This window comes from Perognathus longimembris, chromosome 21, assembly GCF_023159225.1.
Source record: "Perognathus longimembris pacificus isolate PPM17 chromosome 21, ASM2315922v1, whole genome shotgun sequence".
In the NCBI taxonomy this organism is placed as follows: Eukaryota; Metazoa; Chordata; class Mammalia; order Rodentia; family Heteromyidae; genus Perognathus; species Perognathus longimembris.
Window position 1 is genome coordinate 30,872,936 of NC_063181.1, and position 21,264 is coordinate 30,894,199.

Genomic DNA, 21,264 nt, shown 5'->3' on the forward strand with positions numbered 1-21,264 from the left:
CTACTTCTACTTTAATCACAGCAAATCCTTTTTACTGGTTTTACACACTGAGCCCTGGGTAAGATTTAGCCTTGTGAAAAGTATCTTTTAAGAAAATTAAAAAAGAACCCATTTAAAGTAAGCGATCTAGTCCTGATTTACTGAAGCCCAGGGTAGTGAAGCCATCTCTTCTGGCTACATTCACAAAGATGGGCTCAAGTGTCCTAGCAGCCAGTGTTTGGTTCAGTAGGTGTTTGGCAAGCTGTCTTCCCCCTGGTCCTGGGGGCATGAATCAGGGCTTGGGTGCTGTCCCTGATCCTCTTTGTGCTCAAGGCTAGCACTCTATCACTTGAACCAGAGTGCCACTTCTGAATTTTTTTTTTTTAGTAGTTTATTCGAGATAAGGGTCTCACATCCTTTCCTGCTTGGGCTGGCTTTGAAACACAATCCTCCTATCTCAGCCTCCTGAGGAGCTAGGATTACAGGTGTGAGCTGCCAGTGCTTGGCTGGCAAGCTGATCTTTATACCAAGGTTAATGGGCTACAACAGGTAATCACAGTTTGCATTTATTGGTCACATATTGTGTGCCAAAAACGATTTATAGTATTGTCCTCACATTTCTTATCACTGTATCATCAATGCTTGGATACCATTTTTAGCTAGTATTATCCTTGACAGCAGGCAACCTCTATACCCAATGGTAACTTGGATTCAGTGAAGCACGATAAACAGCTACTATTGTTATTATGTTTAGAGATGAGATGTGAGTGGCACAGAGTTTAATAAGCTTGCTCAAGGTCACACTTATAAGTGGCATGTAACAGTTACTGCTGGGGCACAGGATCACTACTGTCAAGGCTTTACATAGCCTAGGATGACTTTTCATCATACTGGGGATGGCTGTGACGTCATACAGGATGATGTCCTACATGGGGATGATGATACAGCACAGGCATCTTACATGTGGAAGATTCCATGAGAATAATAAGAAACTTCATACAACCATTTCTGGTTATTTTCTATCCATGCTGCCCTCTCTAACAGCTTCACTCCTAGAGAAAGTATCTGGCATTTACCTACCTGGCTTATGCTTGTAATCTTAGCTACTTAAGAGGCAGAGATCTGAGAAGAATGGTTTGAAGCTAGGTCCCCACAGAAAATGGACAAGATTTGGTCTGAAGATACATTTTCATTTTCTGTGGTTAATGCCATTTCTGTTGTATTGAAAGACATCTTGGAAGCCTATGAACATGCAACTTTACAAATGTAATTTCATGCTCTTATGTACTTAGCAAAAAATGTACTATATTCTACATGAAAGATAGGTCTTGGCCATCCCAGAGGACCATGCAGAGATAATCACAGACAGGAGAAGAAGGTTCATAAGGAGGTTTATTAGTGGGGCCATAGTTCCCACGGGAGAGGGAGCTACATGGCATCTGTACCTTATCCAAGTGGCAGCTTCTCTCTCTGGGAGGTAAAGGGGAAGTAGGTAGGTAGTGGGTAGGAGTGGCTCATTAGGTGTGGGTGGATCTGGGGGCTAGTGGGAGGAGCTAGGGAAATGCCAACATTCCCCCATTTGTTGTTTATTAATAACAGAGAAGGGCTACCAGGCTGGGGGTATGGGCAGAGGTTGTTTCTTCTGGAGCTACTTCCTGCTGTAAAGGGGCAAAGTAGTCAGGGGTCCCTGATTTGTCATTTGGCCTGGTACCACCCAAGAAGTATTTGTTTGACAGTTTGGTTGGTAAAAGTCCTCATCATTTCCACGAGAATGGTTATCAGGGCCAATGGGTGTCATGGTCTCCTCTGGCTACCTCCTGCAGCTTGGGCACATCAAGGAGTCACTGGGGCTGGGGTCTTCAGGGTCCAGATCTGCACTGGGCAGAGTAGTGTAGTAAGAGGATGGCCTTGAACTACAAGTTCCCAGGTGGTGTCCTGGGTGAGGGATGTTATCCTGTTAAAAGAGACTTGAAAAGGGTCAGGCAAAAGGCTAACAAGTTCACAGGACCAGTTAACCTGAACAACATGGGAGAACACACCCTGGGCACAAACCAGAAAGGTTCTATTTGGAACATAAATCCAATTATGGCCCATTACAAGGAAGGAGGAATAACTGGACTGGGGGCAGGAAGGAAGTGTTGAGGGATAGTGGACTGGTTGGGAGTAACCAGTCAGAAGCTAATATATATATATACATATATACAGTAACAAAGGCAAGAATGTAAGTTTCTGTCCAGATGGAAAATGGACAGGTATGGACATTAGGTGGGTAAACAACTATTCCCTCTTGATCTCCCGGCTCTGATTAATTTTGAAAGGGCAAGTTTAAATTGACTCCATTTAAGATGAGACTTCATCTCCTCTTAATCCTCTTCATGATTCCTCATTGTCAGGATTGACCTCGTCCTGAAGGTCTAGGTGCTCATTGCTTGGATAGCTTGTCCCAGTTGGCATTCACGGGGTTTGAACTCAAGGCCTGGGCACTGTCCCTGAGCACTTCTGCTCACAGCTAGTGCTCTACCACTTGAGCCACGGTGCCGCTTTCAGCATTTGTCTGGTTCTCTTGAGCCAAGCTTCCAGTCTGGCTGTTTGCTGGTTAGTTGGGAGATGGAGTTTTAGAGGGATTTTTTTTTTCCCTGCCCGGGCTGGCTTCGAACTGCAATCCAAGGAATCTTAGCCATAAAAGCCCTTTTTATTTCCAATTAAAGCAACAGGAGAATAATAGGAGTAGAGCTTACCTGCAACTTGTTGAGAATTGACCAATACTTGCAAGAGTTCTGCTGTAACGCTTAGAGAACAGCAGACTGAATGAGATCCATGTGCCATCAAATCAAATCATATCATTTAACCTTACCAGCTGGTGGAAGAGAATACAAATGAATAACAATCAAGAGGGCAAAGGGTCAGGACAATGTAAAAGTCTCAGCTTCAGTGGATTTGAGGTGGCTGTGTCTTCCATCCTGAATCAGCAGGCTTCGTTAGTCATGTGTGATGGAGGCAGGAAGGAGAGATGGGTTGGATCTGAGCAAGGCTGTAGTAGCATCTCTCATAGTCCTCTGGATAGATTGTCACACCTCCTGCTAGGTTGCCTGCAAATTTCTACACAGACTCTGGTTAAAGACATTTGAAATCTCCCAGTATACTCTGGCTTTTGTAGGCTGGTGCTCTACTGGTTTAAGCAGGGTGACAACTTTAAAAATATTTTAGAAGGCTTGGCTTGGGCCTTTAACCATCTTCCTAGTCACAAAATCCACACAGACCAAAGGCCAACCAAGTCTGCTCTCTGCAGCAGCCATGACAGTTTCTGAGACATGGAGGAGGAAGACACCAATGCTACCCCAATGCAACCCTGTGGTCACCAAACACAACTCGAATGTTTTAACCTTGGAGTAAATCTCGGTTGCAACTCTGTCATGATAGGCCTGCTATAAGCCCAACTCTAACCTTGGGAGGGGGTGGGGCAGAGCCAGGGCAGGAGCACTCTGGGCCTGTCAAAATCTCCACAGGAACACCACCAGTGACTCCTAGATTCCCTGAGCAGTTTTCCATGAAAGAGAGAGAGAGAATAAGGGATCACTAGTAGTGAAACCAGGCAGTTTGGGAGCAGACTGTGGAGTCAGCTTCCTGTAGCCATGGACCACCGCAGTCCGTGCAGCTAGCACACATGTTGACCTGTATCCTATAAAGCAAAATATCAGTGGTGCTGCGGGGGACGGAGGGGTGGACGGAAGAACCATTGGAGCTGTGGTGCGCCGCATCTTTCCCCGGGATGCCAGCGCAGAGGACATGATGTCGGGGCTCGCTCGCTTGCTCTTCTGGGCTGCCACCTGCCTGGTTGCATTCTGCGCGCTCTCAGTGGAGTCGAACTCCACCGTGACCCCCAATGTGACTGAACCCATGACTCTAGTGCCCACCAAGACAGTCCCCATGCCGGTGCCGACGCCCTCGCACCCCACCACCGTCACAGCTCCAGAAACCTGTGGAAACCGTAACAGCTGTGTTTCCTGTATTAATGCTAGCATTGCTAATACTACCTGCTTTTGGATAGATAAAGTAAAGATAAAAACTACTGTTCAAATACTTTAGAAGTTACTAATTGTACTACGGGAAATAGGACTGACTTCTGTTCTGTGCCTACTGTTACTCCAACACCAACCAATGCTACAGCTAAAACCACAACTTCACCTTCCCCATCTACAGCTTCCACAACAGTTGTCACATCAGGTGCATCCAATATCACTTTGACTCCGACCTCACAACCTCCTCAGAAGTCTACCTTTGATGCAGCCAGTTTCATTGGAGGAATTGTTCTTGTCTTGGGTGTGCAGGCTGTGATTTTCTTTCTCTATAAATTCTGCAAATCTAAAGAATGAAATTACCACACTATGTAAGCAGACCCAGTAAATTAATAAGAACTGGTAATTCATTCGTGTAATTCATTGAAACCAAAATAATTGCCTTTCGAGAAAGTCCCACACGGAAGATGTTATTCTGGGATCTTTAAAAATTTCCAAAGGATGCATATGGGATATTTTGAAGCATTATCTTTGAAGAAAAGTCAGTTAAATCATTGTGCCAAACAGGAATATTTAAAATATTCTGCATGAATCCTTGTGGCTGTGGTTTTTTTTAAAATTTTATGTGGCTGCTTCTGTGGGGTTATGTTTCTTTCTTTACATGCCAAATGTCACTTCGCTAAGTGACGGAAAACGTCCTGTGCAGATAGCCTCCTGACTGTTGGCAGTTTAAATTTAGTCACCTGAAGGCCTGAAAAGTTCATTTTTTAAAACTCCAACTCAAGACGTAGTTTAGTGACCAGAATCGAAAAGGGTGTGCCAAATGAGCAGCAGTGTAGGTGGATTTTTGGCTATCATTTCAAAAGCATAATAAATTTATTAATTTAGAGTAACTTAGAGTAAAATGTTATGCTTTGTAAGTTTTTTTTTTCTACATTAGAAATAAGATGCCACGCAGGGAATTACATTCCAGATTTAAAGAAATGAATGGAAAGGTTAAATGGAAAGGTTAAAACCATCATTGTAAAGCAGGTTATGGTTCATGCTGCAAAGCATCTTCTACCATTGAGGAGACAAAGAATAGCAAGTGCCTTACAATACAGACCAAAAGGTGAGCTGTGTTGGAAAATCATGTACGATTTGTTCTTTAACATTAAGGAAGGTCAAGATTGTTCTGAGGATGTAGTGATTGATAGGAGCAATATGCTTTTAGCTATCATGTTTTTACCCATATTAATCCAAAATGTACCTACTTTATTTTCAGAGTTGAGAAACTTAAGCTAAGGAATTATAAAAAGCTGAAAGCCTTCCATATATTGAACTTTCCAATGTTTTTCTTAGGGCCACATAAAGAATACAGAGAAAATTCGTTATCTTCCCTTTGTACTCAAAAAGTATCCTACTACTATTGTACTTTGAAAGAATTTCTTCGAAGCAGTTCTTGGAAGGTAACGTCTTTCTCAAGGCAAGGAAATAAGTTTTAAAAACAATGACTAGCTTTTAAAATGTGACAATCATTTCAAGTTTTCAGACAGAAAATATGGAACCCTAATATCTTAAGATTTTTTTATCATATTACTAGAGATCTTCTTAACACCCTGGGTGAATAGAATAATGTTTTTCCCCTTTGTTTCTTTGAACACAATAGTCTGATCATGCATATTTTTGTTTTTATAAGCTTTGAAAGGCTTTCAAAGTATGGATTCTTTTGTTTTTAGTTTTAGAAGGCTAATTCTCCCTTTGCCTTTGACACATTGGATAAGTTCAGAGACTTAGTTGGAAATGGGCTTTTGCTTTTCTAGGTCATTAAAGTTGTTTTAGTTTATTTAGCCGGGAGTAAATTTAGCACTTGGTTTTCATTATTTTATAGTTGGAAATTGCAAATGGCTTTGGTTCATTTCATAAACTTGTATTTAGGTTGATTGTATTAAAGATTCTTAAAATGAAAAAAAAAAAAGCAAAATATCAATCCTGGATCAGGAAAATCAAGGTTAGCAGTCACATTTGCACACTTGTTCCAAAATGACTCTTGTCCCTTGATTTTAAAGAGTTTATGAGAGCGCAGGAGAGAAAAATGGAGAAGCAAAATCTTCTATACCAAAGAATTGTCAGTAACAGATGTACACTTGACTTTTAGCATAGATGGACATAAAAAATAACACACTGGTTTTACATCATTGAACTTATACCACGTGCTGCATATTAGAACCTTTTGGGGTCTTTCTTAGACACATTTGCTTGTACCCAAACATGATCAGTTTGGGTTTAAAACCTGTTTTTTTTCTTTTGGCTTGGAGTCTGGTGATAAGAGTCAGGATTACCTCCAGGCTGTTCACTGTGACTCCACCCACAGGCTGCAAAGATCAGTTTAATATAAGACTTAAAAGTAAGTTAAAATAGTAGTCAAAAGCAAGTAATTTTGAAACCATGATGCCAGTTTTTACATGTTTTACCAACAGACAGACAGACGGACATATAGACAGTTGTGCACAAGATTTGGGGCGTGCTTAGAATTTTTTTTCTTTTAAATTGGCCATGTAAGTTTTCTGGAATTCCAGTGGCAAAATGATATTATTTTGCTGATATTTTAGAACCATGTGGTCAGTTAGAAAACAAAAAAACTTTTCCAGCAAACAAAAATTTTCACAGATTATCTGGCGAGGAAATGGAGAAGCCACATTTTCAGAAACGAGTTCAGCTCCAATGGGGAGCTGAAGTGGGATGCTACGACCAGAGAAGGTCCAGGAGATGGGAGACAGGACGCGAACAGAACAGACATGTGGCACGGCTTAATGGCGGCGGAGCTGGTAAGAGCCTTAGCAGGCTCACAGCAAGACACCTTCACCTTCCAGCATTTGAATTGCTAGGCACATTTGAATTGCAAGGCCACCGTTGACAGAATTTAGCGTGGGGGGCACGGTTACAGGGAGCTTGACTCTCCACATCCCTGCCCAGTCTCGAGGAATTTGGCACACTCATCACCTGGGGGATGGGTGGGACTCCACCTCCAAGAGTTTTTGGAACCAAGATGGAACCAAGATGGCGCTTGCTAAAACCAATTCTATTGTTCACCATGTGGTCAATCTGAGAGAAAACAGGATTTAGCCAACAACAAGCAGAACTTAACCGAATCTCCAAGCTTAACAAATATCAATAACAAGAACAGAAAACCTTTCTTTGTGTCTTTCAAAGCAGATGTTAAACAAATATTGGTATCACAGACAGGCAGGCAGAGTTTAGAGAGGCAGAAAGAGAGGGAGAACTCCATCTGCCTGAGCTCTCCTAGAAGTTATGTCAGTTATGTGAGTCCTGTAAAATATTCCAAATTTGTAAGATTGCACTCAAACTTGAGCAGCTTTCTTGAAGCATTTTAGACTGTTCCCCCCTTGATGAATGACTGGAGATGAGTGACTGATGAGTGAACTGGAGATCAGTTGACTCCAAACACCCACAATTGCAGATTCCCTTGACCTAGCCCAGTGGCTTAAGGTCGACGGCCCAGTGGCCTTCCCTGGGAGTGGGGCTCAGAACTTGGAGCCAAGATTTAAGGTGGCCCAGTGGCCTTATGGAAAATCCAAGCTCCCAGCTAATGGTCACTCACCCTGGTTGGAGTTTCAAATCTGTTGTGGTGGATGATTGTGCCCCTCCCATGGTAAGTGATTAGCGGAGCTGAGGAGTTAAATACCAAGCATCCCCGGTATTACTCTGGTCAGCTGAAATGTAGGAGACAATCAGCAATGAGGCCGTCACCCCAGTAGCTGTGTCCTGGACCGAGCACGGAGTGTGGCCCTGAAGCCATGGCCCTGTGGCCCTACAGTAAATAGGAAAATCGGATCCGAGCCCTTGGTTAGATTATCACTTACCCTGGGTGTGAGGGCAAATTTGTAGTAAAATTGGAAGTAAAGTGCTCAGTCAGAAGTTACATCGGTGGTCCTCTGGGTGGGCTTAGGACAGCAGAATAGGTCCCTGAGGCAGCTTGGACCCCCCAGAAATGGGGGAGCAAATCCACCGGGGAGCCTATCCCGGGTTTGGCACCAATGAAAGCATAAGTCCTGGCCATCCCAGAGGACCATGTGGAGATAATCACAGACAGGAGAAGAAGGTTCATAAGGAGGTTATTAGTGGGGCCATAGTTCCCACAGGAGAGGGAGCTACATGGCATCTGTACCTTATCCAAGTGGCAGCTTCTCTCTCTGGGAGGTAAAGGTGAAGTAAGTAGGTAGTGAGTAGGAGTGGCTCATTAGGTAGGGGTGGATCTGGGGGCTAGTGGGAGGAGCTGAGGACCTGAGGCTAGGGAAATGCTAACACTACATGCCAGGCATATTTATAGGAAGAGGAATATATAGATGACAGAAGTTTCTGCCCTTTGACCTTTAGGGACGAATAAGAAAACAATTAAATTCATTTCTGTAATTATTATAGTTTATGTCCATAGTTACTCAAATGGCTCCTACATTTTTTTCTTTTTCTTTTTTTTTACACTGATCCTATCAGGTGGCATCTAGATATCTAAAGCCAGCATTAACTGAGTCACTTGTGGCTCAAGTGTCTTCTCCAAGCAATATTTAATATTCAAAACTGAAGAAAATGCAGGGTGCTCGTGGCTCAGGCTTGTAATCCTAGCTACTCAGGAGGCTGAGATCTGAGGATAGCAGTTTGAATCCAACTAGGGCAGGAAAGTCCATAAGACACTTATCTAATTAACCACCAGAAACCTGAAAAATGTAGCTATCACCCAAAGTGATAGACTACTAGCCTTGAGCAAAAAAACCTCAGGGACAGTGCCCAGGCAGTGAGTTCAAGCCACATGACTGATAAGAAAGAAAAAAGAAAAAATAAGGAAGAAAGAGAGAAAACAAGAAAGAAAGAGAGAAAGAAAGAAAAGAAGGAAGGAAGAAAGAAAGAAAGAAAGAAAGAAAGAAAGAAAGAAAGAAGAAACAGTATCTCTTGTATGTAATATGGGGACTTTGTAACAAGTGGAACATAAGGAAAATTTTCTCTTTTGTAAATGATGCTTTGGGACAAAATATTGTATAGTTAAGCTCATTCAACATTACTATATGACAGAACGCAGAAGAGTTAATGATGCTTTAGGGGAAAGTGTGTGTGCATGTGTGCTTTTGTATATTGTTCCTAGGTAAGAGAAAATTGCATGTGCTCTTCCTTGCTGCCAGGGTTTCAAAGAATATGAAGTCAAGGGCTAGAAACTGTGATAGGTTGCTATAGCAAAGCTGCCACACCACCAGTTCTTAGTGTATCTGCTGTGATTTTTCTGTGAATTAAACAACCCACACTTCTTTGTATCCTTTAACTCTTTGGTGGTTTACCAATGTCTGAGATTCTTCCTGACACTCAATTCTGTCTCTCTGTGGAGCAGGATCTCTTGGAAGACATTGTATATGACCCTTCTCATCAAAATGGCTGCCTTTTCACAGAAGGACGTGTGAAGATTTGTTTGTCTTGAATGTCTCTTTTTGAAAGTGTGCCCTGAATTAGGGGGGTCACAATGGTATTTTGTGTTCCCTATTTTCAGTGTTCACTAGGATCTTGTCCTTAGGAGCCTGTCAGAATCTGACGATTCCTGTTCCTTGGTGCTCAGGAATTCTGAGACGTGGGTACAGGTCTTTGGCCACTGCTTGCAGTGACATAACAGGTAACTTTCTTGACTCAGTTTTCTCTGTGCCAACTAGTTGTCTAGGATATCAAAATGAGTATGAGACTGAAAGCTTACGTTGTGGCTCTGGTGTTAATTCTTGATTTTCTCCTGGTCATACAAGTCAAGAAAGTCTTACTACATAGGAACATGACAGTTATTTGCTATTATCATAGGTGCCTACAGGGCAAGGTGCGCTGGCCATATGCTCACCCTTTATTTAGCCTCTGATCCCCTGAATCCCACCCTCTCTATTTATACCAGAGATCCCAGTTCCACAGAGACATCAGCTGCTATAGAGCTAAGTCTATAGAAAGGCTGCTGTTTTCTTACCAGTGATAATTTCAAAACCTGGAGATGTGTTATTTAATGGAAAGATTCCTTATAAGAAAAAGAGTCTCCTCAAGTAACTAACACCTCTCAAAGCTAATTAACCACTAAGTGGGCAAAGGAGCTAAGGAGAGACTTCTCAGAAGAAGGGGTAAGAAAGGCAAAGAAACACCAGAGGAAACTGGGTGCTGGTGGTTCATGTCTGTAATCTTAGCGACTCAGGAGGCTGAGATCTGAGCATCGTGATTTGAAGCCAGCCTGGACAGAAAAGTCTCTGTGAGACTCTTATCTCCCATGAACCACTCAAAAACTGGAAGTGGAGCTGTGGCTGAAAGTGATAGAGTGATAGCCTTGAGCAAAGGAACTCAGGGACAGGCCCTGAGTTCAAGCCCCACAAGTGACAGAAAAAAAAAAAAAAGAAGAAATGCTTATCATCCCTGGTTGTAAAGGAAATGCAACTCTGAGATTCCATCTTACCCCAGTTAGATTGGCCAACATTGTTTGAACAACAACAAAAGTTAGCAAGTATATGGGGGGGCAGGGGGAGGAATCCCATTGCTCTGCTGGTGGGAATGCAAACTAGCACAACCACTCTGGACCACAGTCTATTGCTCTGCTGGTGGGAATGAAAACTAGCACAACCACTCTGGACAGCAGTCTGGAGGTTCCTCAAAAAACAAAAAACAAAACAAAACAAAACCCCCCAAAACAACCCAAAACCTAATTATAGATCTTCCTTATGATCCAGCGTACCATTTCTGGGCATCTACCCAGAAAATCACAAGCTAGGGTACCATAGAGACACTTGCACATCCATGTTCACTGCTGCGTTGTTCACAATAGCCAAATTATAGAAACAGCCTAGATGCCCCACAATAGATGAGTGGATCCACAAACATGAAGTACCTATACAAAATGGAATTTTATTCATCCATTAGAAAGAATAATATTACATCATTAGCAAGGAAATGGATGGACCTAGAACAAATCATGTTAAGTGAGATAAGTGAACTCAGAGACATAAATGGTTTGTGTTTTCCTCTCATATGCGGAAGCTAGATATAATATACACTGGAACATAATAAATTATACAGAACTCTAGACATTCACACATAGTGAGGCCAAAGAGGGATATTCTGAGGAAAGGGACACAAAGAATCAATGCCTATGTACATCTGGTCATATAAAATAATGGTTATTGAGATGAATTCCAGGAAATGGAAAGGAATTTTTTTTTGTTGCTGTTTCTATTTCCTTATCTTTCTGTCTTGTTTGTTTGTGTATATGTCTTTAGGAGGGCAAGGAGGCCACAAATGGACATGGCATGGACACAGGACAAAGGGTGAACAAATGCAGTAGTGGTCCTCACTAGACTATATATTGAAAATGAACTATGCCGCTTGTGGGTGGGGACAGAAGGGAAAAACTGGGAGAGTGCGAGGGAAGGGGTGATACTATCCAAAAAGAAATGAACTCTTTATCGGACTTACGTAACTATAAACCCTCTGTACATCACCTTTATAATAACAAAAAAACCAAAGCAACAACATAAAATTCCCCCAAAAGAGAGCATCTGGTGGTTGATCCAGCAGAATGCAATCAAGTAGAATGTATAGTAATTACACTGTGCACATACAGCTCCACTAGGCTTCTGACGCCTTTCTCAGTCCTGTGCCAAGGGCATCCCCTTACCTTGGTCCCCTTTGCCATCAGCACTATCATGTCCAGGCCTGAGCGCATCATCAGCCCACAGCCAGCTCAAATGGCCTTACTGTGTCACAGACAATTATTCCAAGCGTTCCCGCAACAGTGTCACATTCTATTTTTTCCTGGTCCTGGAATCCAAGATTCAGTCCCATGGGTGCTCTTCTGTTGTCTGCCATAACTTCTTAGCCATGCCCTGGAACTCCACACGTGAGCACCATCCTTCTCAGAGCAGGGTCTGACTTGCCTTGCAAAGGCTGTGCTCAAACAGGTTCTTAGTTCTTTGTCAGGAGTTGACAGTCAGGGACGAAGATCTGTGCGTTCAGCGTCTCCAGTGTGTTAATCATCTTGCCAGTACTATAACGCATATCTGAGCTCATCACTTAGAAAGAGAAACATTTGTTTTGGCACATTACAGAGACTGTAGTTTATGATCAGTTGTCACTATTCCTCTTAGGCCTATGGCAAGGCAGCATAGGGGGACAGTGTAGTAAAGCACACCCCTCACCTGCTGGTCTGGTAGCAAAAGACAAAGAGAGAGATTGGGGTTCACGCTCCCCTTCCAGGCCATGGCCTCAATGACCTAAAGACCCCTTATCAGGCCACACCTCTTAAGTGGCCTCCTAAAGGTTCCACTGCTTTCTGATAGCATAAACTGGGACCAAGCCTCTAACACACTGGCCTTTGGGAGACACTTAAGATCCAAACCTTAATTAGTACCTGGTAAAGAGATGCTTCTTCCATTTTAAGAAAGGAGGACTAAGCTGTTTTCATTGACCTGGATAGTTTTGGGTAACTGAGGTGAAAGATTGTCTATCTAAATATAATCTTTCTTGATTTTAGCACTTTATTGTTTTCCTCTGAAGACAAATACTTTGATCTAAGAGACATGTTAAGCCTGCACTTCTTTCTGCTTTGTCTATTCTGAAGTTGCAGTAGACAAGCATCTCTTTAAGCTTTTCCATGATGTTGTCTGCTCCCATAGCAGTTACTGAGTTGATAGTTATCCAATCTGATCCTAACATATTTAGAAAGCTTCAAAAACCATTGTTAATGGCCAGCCAACCTCAAAACCATTATGAGAACCATTCCCCAGACTGCCCACACTGGTTGCCTGCGCATCAGCAAGTATATCACTTTCACTGGTATTCCATTTCCTTCCACCAGTGGTGAAAGTGTTAGCAGTTGTGGTGCTAGTGCACGCCAGAGGTTAGCCTCTCCAGGCTTGGTATAAACTGTCACACTCTGAATGTTCTCCAGCTAGAAAGAAGAGACAGGGGGTTTTGTATAAAGATGATGGAAGAGGATAGAAGTGGGGGGGGGTCTTGGAAGAGTAGAATAGAAAGAGCAAAGGTTAATTCTTGAGTACAGTGTCAAGCTAACACCCCCATAGACAATGGAGCTCAATACACCTGTCAGGATTTCAGTAAAAACTACCTTTGAATTGTCTTCAGAGGGCCACATTCAGGGGTTCTTACCCAGCAACTCCTGCTCCCCTACTTGCTGTGGGTGGTTTCATGGTAACTTACCTGCTTGGACTTCCAGATTTACACAGGGAGCCATTGTAGGTTTCTGCAAGCCTCTCATGCATGGCTTGTAGAAATGGGGTTGGGAGTAAGAACAGAAATTCTGACTGAGCTAAGATGCTACTGAATTATCTGTAGGGAGAGCTGGTTGACACCCCTGGAAAATGACAAAACAATGGAGTGAATAACTCATGAAGTGAAAATCGGACAATTAGAAACACTTGAACTGATTCTGAGACTATATTCTTTACTATTTGAAACCTGTCTGTTTCAAAAGATTGTACAATGTAAGTAGGTATCAAGATATCTTGAAACAAGATTTGATGACAACTTAGGAAGATGGCAAGTACAATTTGTTTTTTTATCTTTAAAGAATTGACTGGTCTTCTTTAACAAATGGTGCTGGCAAAACTGGTTGAACACATGCAACAAACTAAAACTAGATTCTTATATATCACCCTGCACCAAAATCAATTCCAAATGGATCAAAGACCTCGGAATCAAAACAGATACCCTGAAAACACTAAAGGAAGGAGAAACACTTGTGCTCCTTGGCACAGAACGGAACTTCCTTAACAAAGACCCAGAAATGCCACAAATCAAAGAAAGGATGGACAAATGGACCTACATCAAACTGCAGAACTTCTGCAGGGCAAAGGAAATAGCTCACAAGATAAACAGAAAGCCCACAGATTGGGAAACGATCTTTACCAGCCATATAATGGACAAAGGCCTCATATCTAAAATAGATGCAGAACTAAAAAAATATTACATTCCTTCAAAACAAAACTGCAAAGAACCAATAGCCCCCTCAACAAGTGGGCTTGTTGACTTAAAAAGACTTAAAAAGAGACTTCTCTGATGAGGAAATGAGAATGGCCAAGAGACATATGAAAAAGTGCTCTACATCACTGGCCATAAAAGAAATGCAAATCAAAACAACATTGAGATTCCACCTCACCCCAGTAAGAATGTCCTATATCAAGAAAACTAACGGGGCTGGGGATATAGCCTAGTGGCAAGAGTGCCTGCCTCGGATACACGAGGCCCTAGGTTCGATTCCCCAGCACCACATATACAGAAAATGGCCAGAAGCGGCGCTGTGGCTCAAGTGGCAGAGTGCTAGCCTTGAGCGGGAAGAAGCCAGGGACAGTGCTCAGGCCCTGAGTCCAAGGCCCAGGACTGGCCAAAAAAAAAAAAAAAAGAAAACTAACAATAGCAAATGTTGGAGGGGATGTGGCCGAAAGGGAACCCTACTTCACTGTTGGTGGGAATGTAAACTGGTTCAGCCACTCTGGAAAGTGGTAATGGAGATTCCTCAGAAGGCTAAACATAGATCACCCCTACCACCCAGCAGCCCCACTTTTGGGCATCTACCCAAAAGACTACAAACAAGAACACACTAAAGCCACCAGCACAACAATGTTCATCGCAGCACAATTTGCCATTGCTAAAATATGGAACCAACCCAGATGATGAATGGATCAGTAGATGAATGGATCAGGAAAACGTGGTACATATACACAATGGAATTTTATGCCTGTATTAGAAATAATGACATTGCCCCATTTGTAAGGAAATGGAAGAACTGGGAAAAAATTATACTAAGTGAAGTGAGCCAGACCCAAAGAAACATGGACTCTATGATCTCCCTCATAGGGAATAATTAGCACAGGTTTAGGCTAGTCACAGCAGAGGATCACAAGAGCCCCATAGCTATACCCTTATGAACACATAAGATGATGCTAAGTGAAATGAACTCCATGTTATGGAAATGACTGTTATATCACTGTTGTAATTACTTTCAACATGTGATGTGAAACTGTAGCTTCTATTGTTGATGACCCTCTTGTATCCCCTTCCTGTGGTTGTACCTGCACTATCTCTGTATCTTATCTGAGTGCATTGGAAACCATGTATACTGGTATTAGAACTAGGAAACTGAAAGGGAATACTAAAATCAAGAGACACAGGGTAAAAAGACAAACGACTCCAAAAGCAATACTTGCAAAACTGTTTGATGTAAGTCCACTGAACAACTCAGGGGGGGAAGGGAAAGAGGGAGGAGGTAACAAATAGTACAAGAAATGTATCCAATGCCTAACATATGAAACTGTAACCTCTCTGTCCATCAGTTTGACAATAAAAATAAAAAAAAAAAAGAATTGACTAGCCTAAGCCAGATGTTGCTGGCTCCTGCTTGCAAGCCTAGCTACCAGGGAGGATGACATCAGGAGGATCTCAGTGTGAGGCCAGTTCAGGCCAAAAAAAAAATGTTCATGAGACTTGCTTTCAGTTGAGGAGTAGTGGCATGTGCTTATCATCCTAGCTATGTGGGAAATCAAAGGAATGACTGTTTTAGGTCAGTCTCGGCATAAAAGTTCAATGAAACTGTATCTCAACAAAAGATGTTGGACATAGGGGCACATACTTCTCATTCTAATGATAATGGGAAGTACAAAAAACACTGTAGGAGCATTGCTATCCAGGTGGGCACCCACACAGGAAGTCAGGCCCTATCTCAAAAATAATAGTGCAAAAAAGTGCTGAAGATATAGTTTAGTAGTAGAGTGCCTGCCTAGCAAGAGTAATGTCCAGAGTTCAAATTTCAGTACTGCAAAAGTTAATAATAATAAGTTACTAGTGTATGAGCATGTTAGCTTTCTATGACTGTGTTTAAATACTTTTCATTATCAGTTTTTAGGAGGCAAAGTTAATGTTGGCTTACGATTTTGGAAATTTCTGTGGTTGTGTGAATGTGTGTGGGTACACTATACTGTAGGGAAAGTATGTTTCAGACAGTGTCACTCATCTCCTGGTGGTCAGGAAGTCAGGAGAGGGAGTGAGGAAGAGGTGGGATCACAATGCTCCCTCCAAGGGTACAACCCCCAATGAGCCAACTTCCTTGTGCTAGGCCCTACCTCCTGACAGATCTGCCACCTCACAATGGTTCCACTGGCCGGAATCAAGTCTTCAACACATAGGCCTGTGGGACCAATGCCCAAACTACACCAATAAAATCTTAACTTGGATGAGCTCTAGTTTAGAGAATGGGATCCCATCAGTAAGCAAGCCTAGGTGGAGTCCCCAGGAAGAAGGAAACCTGGATTACCAAGGGCTGCTCTAGGATCCTCAAGGCTTTGGGTCTGAAAGTGGTTCCAGAGCAACAGAACTTCCTCCTGTGCAGCACACCCAGCCAGGATGGACTAGGAGAATTCTGACAAAGGTGGAAACCTCTTTCTGCTGCTTCATTAGGAAGACCACCAAGCATCCAGAAAAAAAGTCTCTTTCATCTCTTTAAAATTTTTTTTAATTTATTAATTAAATTTTGTTGACAAGGTGTTGTGCAAAAGGGGTACAGTTACATAGTAGGGCAGTGTGTACATTTCTTGTGATATCTTACACCCTCATTTTTCTTTCCCTTCCCTAAATCAGGTTGATATATGTTGGGATCCAGCCTTTGGAATTGACATATACACAATACACAGTGTACCAAAAACATATACAGTAGCCACGTGGCATACGCCAAAGGAAATTTACCTAGAACTTTAAATATAATGTTAAAAATAGAGTTTGGTTATCCTTGTCGTATATGATCATACATATATAGCTTTTGAGCTATTGTGATCCACTGAGAGGTCTATTTTAGACCTTTTTATGTTTAGTAGTTGTTTGGTTTTAGTTACATAATGTAAGGTCGCTGACCCAATCCTGTGGGAAATACCATTTGACAAGAAGTTTTTTGTTTCGCAAACCTGGTCTCTACTGTCCCCACCCCGCTCCCTGACCTTAACAGTCATATATCAGGGAGATCATGCCCCTTTGTTTTCTGTGTTCTAGGCTTGTCTCACTCAACATTATTTCTTCAAGTTCTGACCATTTCCCTGCAAATACCAATATTTCACCATTCCTAATCGCTATGTAGTATTCCATTGTGTATAGGTACCACATTTTTTTGATCCATTCATCTGTAGAAGGGCATCTGGGTTGTTTCCATATTTTGGCTATTGTGAATTGTGCCGTGATAAACATTGATGTGCAGATGTCTTTTTGATATCTTGAGACCTGTTGTGCAGGATAGATGCCTAGGAGTGGTATGGCTGGGTCATAGGGTAGGTCTATGTTGATCTTTTTGAGGAACCTCCATATTGTTCTCCAAAGTGGTGGTACTAATTTGCACTCCCACCAACAGTGGAGAAGGGTTCCTCTTTCCTTGCAACCCCTCCAGCATTTGTTGTTGCCTGAGTTCAGAGTATAGGCCATTCTAACTAGGGTAAGGTGGTATCTCAGGGTTGTTTTTATTTGCATTTCCCTTACTACTAGGGATGTTGAACATTTCCTCATATGTTTCTTTGCCATTTTTCTCTCTTCTCCTGTGAAGTCTCTCTTTAGCTCCTTTGCCCATTTAATAATTGGTTTACTGGGCTTGGAAGGGGTTAGTTTTTGAGTTCTCTGTAGATGAAGGATATTAGGCCTTTGTCTGTTGCTGTGGTGGTGAAGATCCTTTCCCATATGGTTGGCTGTCTTTCTAGTTTGGTGGCTATGTCTTTAGCTGTGCAGAAACTTTTTATTGTGTAGTAGTCCCATTTGTCGAGATTCTCCCCTATTTGTTGTGCCCCGGGACTATATTCAGGAAGTTGTGCTTATAAGTTCTAGCGTCTTTCCTACTCTGTCCTTCAGTAGTTTCAAAGATTCAGGTCTGATGTTGAGGTCCTTGGTCCATTTTGAGTTGATCTTGGTGCATGGTGATAGGCTAGGGTCTACTTTGAGTTTTCTATATATGGCTGCCCAGTTTTCCCAGCACCAGTAGTTGAAGAGGCTATGTTTATTCCATTGTATGTCTTTAGCTCCTTTGTTGAATATCAGTTGGCTGTAAGAGTGCGGTTTTATTTCTGGGTCTTCTATTCTATCCCATTGGTCTTCAGGTCTGTTTTTATACCAATACAAGGCTGTTTTTGTTATGATGGCTCTATAATAGAGCTTGAAATCTGGTATTGTGATACCTCCTGCACTGCTTTTTTTTTTTTTTTTTTTTTTGCCTAGAATTGCTTTGGCTATTCTAGGTTTTTTGCTGTTCCATATGAATTTATGGGTTGCGTTCTTTATTTCAGTGAAGAATGTAGCTGGAATCTTGATGGGGATTGCATTGAATTTGTATAACAATTTGGGCAATATGGCCATTTTCACTATATTGATTCTGCCTACCCATGAGCATGGGAGGTCTTTCCATCTCCTTGTGTACTCTTTGATTTCCCTTTTTAGATTTTTATAGTTCTCATTAAATAGGTCATTCACATCTTTAGTTAGGTTGATCCCTAGGTAATTTATTCTTTTTTTAGCTATTGTAAATGGTATTATTTCCATAATTTCCTTTTCTGTTTGTACATTGCTGGTGTACGGAAAAGCTGCTGACTTTTGTGGATTGATTTTGTATCCTGCTACTTTGCCAAAATGGTTTATTAGGTGTAGGAGTTTGGGGACTGAGTTTTCTTTTTTTTTTTTTTTTTTTTTGGCCAGTCGTGGGCCTTGGACTCAGGGCCTGAGCACTGTCCCTGGCTTCTTCCCGCTCAAGGCTACCACTCTGCCACTTGAGCCACAGCGCCGCTTCTGGCCGTTTTCTGTATATGTGGTGCTGAGGAATCGAACCTAGGGCCTCGTGTATCCGAGGCAGGCACTCTTGCCACTAGGCTATATCCCCAGCCCGGGGACTGAGTTTTTTGGGTCCTTCAGATATAAGATCATGTCATCTGTGAATAGGGATAGTTTGATTTCTTCTTTGACAATGTGGATCCCTTTGATGTCCTCCTCTTGCCTTATTGCTATGGCTAGGGATTCCAGCACTATATTGAAAAGAATTGGGGAGAGTGGGCATCCATGTCTTGTTCCTTAGTTTAGGGGGAGTGGTTTTAGTTTCTCCCCATTTAATATGATATTATCAGTTGGTCTGTTGTATATGGCTTTTATTGTTTTAAAGAATGTTTCCTCTATTCCTGTTCTCTCCATGGCTTTCAACATGTATGGATGTTGTATTTTGTCAAAGGCTTTTTGGGCATTGACTGAGATGATGATGTGATTCTTGGTCTTAGCTCTGTTAATATGGTGAATTACATTTATCGATTTATGGATGTTGAACCATCCTTGTGTCTGTTGGATGAAGCCTACTTGATCATGATGTATAATTTTCTTGATCAGTTTTTGGATCCTGTTAGCCAATATTTTGTTGAGGAGCTTTGCGTCTGAGTTCATTAGTGATATTGTCTGTAGTTCTCTTTTTTTGTTGGGTCTTTGCCTGGTTTGGGAATGAGTATGATATTAGCTTCATAGAATGAGTTTGGGATTTCTCCCTCTGTTTCTATTTCGCGGAAGAGTTTGAGGAGTATTGGTATTAGCTCCTCACTAAAGGTTTTATAGAATTCATTGGTGAAGCCATCTGGGCCTGGGCTTTTCTTTGTTGGGAGGTTCTTGATTACCCCCTGTATCTCACTGTAAGTTATTGGTTTATTTTGTTGATTTATTTTTTCTTCATTCAGTTTGGGCAGTTTATACTTCTCTAAGAATTGACCCATTTCTGTAAAATTATCTTTCTTTAGTGAGTAGAGGTTCTGGAAATAGTTCCTTATGATTGTTTGCATATCATGTGTATTTGTTGTAATTTTTCTGGTGGAGTCCCTGCTCTTACAGATATGAGTCTCTTCTTTTTTTGTAAGTCTTGCAAGGGGTCTGTCAATTTTATTTATTTTCTCAAAGAAGCAGCTTTTAGTTTTATTTATTTGTTGAATGGTCTTTCTGTTTTCAATCAGATTTATCTCTTCTTTAATCTTTGTGATCTCTCTCCTCCTAGTCATTTTAGATTCAATTATTTCTTGTTTCTCCAAATGTTTTAGTTTCATCATGGGGTTATTCACCTGCTCTGATTCCATTCTTTTAATGTGAGTGCTGAGGGCAATGATCTTGCCCCTCAGTACGGCCTTAGCTGTGTCCCATAGGTTTCTTTGTGATGTATTTTCATTGTCATTGTGGCTTATGAATTCGTTAATTTCATCCTTAATTTGCTCTGTGACCCAAGTGTTAGATAACAGTGAGGGGTTTAGCCTCCAAGTATTTTTGTAGCCTCTGTGGTATCCTTTGTTATTGTACTTGATTCCACTGTGGTCAGATATAATACATGGGATGACATCAATACTCTTGTATTTGCTGAGGTTTCTGTGTGGACTATGACATGATCTATTTTGGAGTAAGTTCCATGGGCTGCTGAGAAGAATGTGTATTGGGTCTCTGTAAGGTGAAAACTCTGTACAGATCTCTCAGATCCATTTGGGATATGGTGTTACAAAGGTCTTCAGCTCCCTTGCTAATCCTCTGTGTGTTGGCTCTGTCTCTTGGAGACAGTGGGATATTAAAGTCTCCCACTATCATTATGTTTGTGTCTATCTTGTTCTGTAGTTCTGTGAGATTTGTTTGACATATTTAGGGCCTCTTTTGTTCAATGAGTATAAATTTATCACGGTGATATCTTGATTCTGGATTTTTCCTTGTATTAAAATGTAGTGCCCTTCTTTATCTTTTTGAGCTGATTTTAATGAGAAGTCCAGCTTGTCTGAAATCAGGATGGCTACCCCTGCCATTTTGGTAGGTGCGTTTGCTTGGAAGATCTTGCTCCATCCTTTCATTTGGAGCCTGTTTTTGTCCCTTGCTGTAAGATGGGTCTCTTGAAGACAACAGATAGGAACTTTTTGTTTACGGATCCACTCTGTCAGTCTTTATCGAAGAGTTTATACCATTTATATTCAAAGAGATCATGCATAAGTGTGTTTTTTTTCCCCTTCCATTTTCCTGTTAAGCTGTTTTTCCTCTCCCTTCTTTCTTGTCTTTATTGACCTGCTCTTCCTGTTGTGCTCTGGCTATTGCAGTTTCTTTCTGTTTCTGTCTGGGGGTCCTGTACATTTTCTGTTGGGTGGGGTTCCCCTCTTAGAATTTACTGTAAGGCTGGTTTTTTAGTCACATAACCCTTTAGATCCTCTTTGCTATGGAAAGATCTGGTTTTTCCCTCAAAGGT

The 21,264-nt window shown here is 41.7% G+C and overlaps 1 pseudogene; it reads left to right on the forward strand.

Annotated features, from left to right (window-relative positions):
* The first annotated feature begins 3,768 nt into the window (after positions 1 to 3,768).
* On the forward strand, positions 3,769 to 4,478 carry LOC125339618 (annotated as a pseudogene).
* The last annotated feature ends 16,786 nt before the right edge of the window (positions 4,479 to 21,264 follow it).